The sequence below is a fragment of the Oxyura jamaicensis genome, unplaced genomic scaffold (genome assembly GCF_011077185.1).
Source record: "Oxyura jamaicensis isolate SHBP4307 breed ruddy duck unplaced genomic scaffold, BPBGC_Ojam_1.0 oxyUn_random_OJ72979, whole genome shotgun sequence".
Classification (NCBI taxonomy): Eukaryota; Metazoa; Chordata; class Aves; order Anseriformes; family Anatidae; genus Oxyura; species Oxyura jamaicensis.
In genome coordinates, this window is record NW_023311360.1 from 2527 (window position 1) to 5001 (window position 2475).

A 2475-nucleotide genomic window follows, 5' to 3' on the forward strand; every position below is an offset into this window, starting at 1 on the left:
ATTTGTGCGAGATTTAGCTGAGCTTTGCACATCTGAGCGATTCCCCAGTGGCTGTTCTGGTCTCGATGCATCTCTAAAACCTTTGTCCGCCTCGCCCCTCCTCTTTGTGTATTAAGATGCACGTTTGTGCAGAAATTCACGGCGTACGCCGTGCGTAAGACCCCCAGTGGTTGTGGGGCGTTTTCAGCGTTTCACAGATCAGGCTCCGTGCGTACTTAATCGCTTAAGCGTAGTCCTGGCTTTCAGCGTAGGCCTACCTAATGATTGTTACTCAAGTGGTTCTAAAGTTCCAAACGCTTGTTAGTTTATACAGAGAGAGAGAGAAATTTCTAGTGTGTTAATGTTACTCTGTTAACAAAACTGAGGTACGAGCCGCTTGCTGCTTCTCTTTTTCTGTTTTTCTTTCCGGTAGCCTCCTCAGAAGTCGTCGTGGACACGTTGTGTATCTTTTCTGTTCTTCCGGGATTCATTCGTCGGGAAAGACGACCACAAAATCCGAGGGCTCGGCCCGTCGACTGCTCCCGGAAGGCAGAAAGGTATCCTTTGTGACGGTATCTTCCCCTTTCAATTCAGCCCACCTACGTGACCCGCCGACCTGTTCTCTTTAGCGAGCGGTCACAGGACCCTCAGGAAAGGTGTCATGCCGCGGCCGGAGAGGTTCAGGCCGGACCTCGGGAAGAGGCTCTTCACCGAGAGGGTTGTCACGCACGGGAACGGTCTCCCCAGGGCAGCGGTCACTGCACCGAGCCTGTCAGAGTTGAAGAAGCGTTTGGGCTGGGCACTTGGTCACCTGGTCTGAATTCTGGGGTTGACCTGTGTGGTGCCGGGAGTTGGGCTCCACGGTCCTTGTGTCCCCCTTCCAGCTCGGGATACTCTGTGATTCTGTGACGGTTGTCCGTCCCTTTTGGGAGGAGCCCGAGTGACTCTAGTCGGGCATTTCTTGGTTATGATTGGCAAAACGTTTTCTTGCTTTCCTTTAAAGCTATAGATAGGGGTCTGAGAAATTCAGAGCGCGTGCTCACTGAGGGGTGGTTGCACCTCGGAGGCACGGAGCTTTTGGTACGGAGGTGTGTGTCGGTATGACAGTGATGCTGTAAGGAACAGAAGTTCCCTAGAGTGCAACGTTTTGTTAGAAACGTGACAGGTCGTTGGCTCAGGGTAGCAAACGTGCAGCTTGTCAGTCTCGGTGCGCACGAGAGCATCGGGTCCCCGTCTCGTCACTGAGCCTACCCGTGGCGTTCTCACTTTGCTCTACGCTCCGTCCCGTTCCTTAGAGTCCTCGCACCGAGTTCCCCTAGTGCGACAGCATGTAAAGTTGGAGGCCTTGGAAGTCCTGATCCATCCCTTCCGAGCAGGAGATTGTGAACGTGGAGAGAGTCGAAGCTGCAACCTGCGTGGGAAGGACTGTTCCGAGTGCTCCCGGTTACTGAGACGGCAGGAAGAAGGGCTGAGAAAGGGTGGACTCGTACCCGGGTAAAAGCATCAGTTAGCCCTGATACCGGGGAGACTGCATTAACAGAGACTTTTCAGGGTAAAACCGTTAAAACTATCCATTGTCAACCTTCACCGTTCTTCTCCTTAGAAGAATTCTTAATGCGTTAATGAGTAAAAGGGATTGGATTGCCCGGAATTGGAGTGTTTCCAGGGAACACCCCGTGGAAGTGGGGGAAGGGGGGGGGGGTGTTTAGGAATATTTAATCCCCAGCGGAAGAATCCTTATTAGTCTGTGATTTGTATTGTTTTGCTTAATTATTATTTCTTATAGATATATCTGTGTATATCCAGAGAGAGAGAAAGGACGTATTTTAAGTTGATCTTAGTAATACCTCTTCTGAATGGATTAGTGGGAGGATAGAGGGCAAAATCGGCAGACTTAACGTAGGAAGATTAATAAACCTTATTACCGATTGCTGATGGGCAATCAGGATGAATTCGTCAGGAAAGACGAGCGTGAAATCCGAGGGCTGTGGACAGCCATCTACCAGGTGATTATTGCGGGTGCCTTTGGTCACGTCCTTCGTCCTTTTAGCTTGCCCTTTCCTTCCTCTTGAGTTGAATTTTTGTGCAGCGCTACGTTTGCAGTGGTAACATCTCGACGGAGGTGTTTTTGGTTAAAAACGATCGTAACTGTAGTCATGAAGTCACTGAGCGTGGCTTTGTATAATGACTCCCACAATCGTAACGTTTTTCTCCTTTGTCACAGACAGGAGAAAAGCTCTTTCCGGAGAGATGGAGAAGGAATTAATTATACCTCTGCCTCATCCTGTGAGACCAGAAGACCTGGAGTAAGCTGCGATTCTCGGGAGACACCACGCTGAGAGTCACAGGTTCCTTCTCTGCCTGCCCCCAAGGCCCTGGGCACGTTGGGTTCACCCTGGGAAGGGCACGTTACTCAGGGCAGTTATTTCCTCCCCGAGACGAACGTGGGACACGTTTTTCTGCTGCTTTCACCGGTGTTTTGTTTTTTTTTTTTTT

General features: G+C 50.4%; 1 long non-coding RNA gene across 1 annotated transcript; it reads left to right on the forward strand.

Annotated features, from left to right (window-relative positions):
• Nucleotides 1-411: 411 nt before the first annotated feature.
• Nucleotides 412-2452, forward strand: LOC118160032. Its single transcript, XR_004747309.1, has 3 exons — nucleotides 412-536; nucleotides 1275-1531; nucleotides 2204-2452. It is a non-coding gene; the product is annotated as an uncharacterized LOC118160032 (long non-coding RNA).
• The last annotated feature ends 23 nt before the right edge of the window (nucleotides 2453-2475 follow it).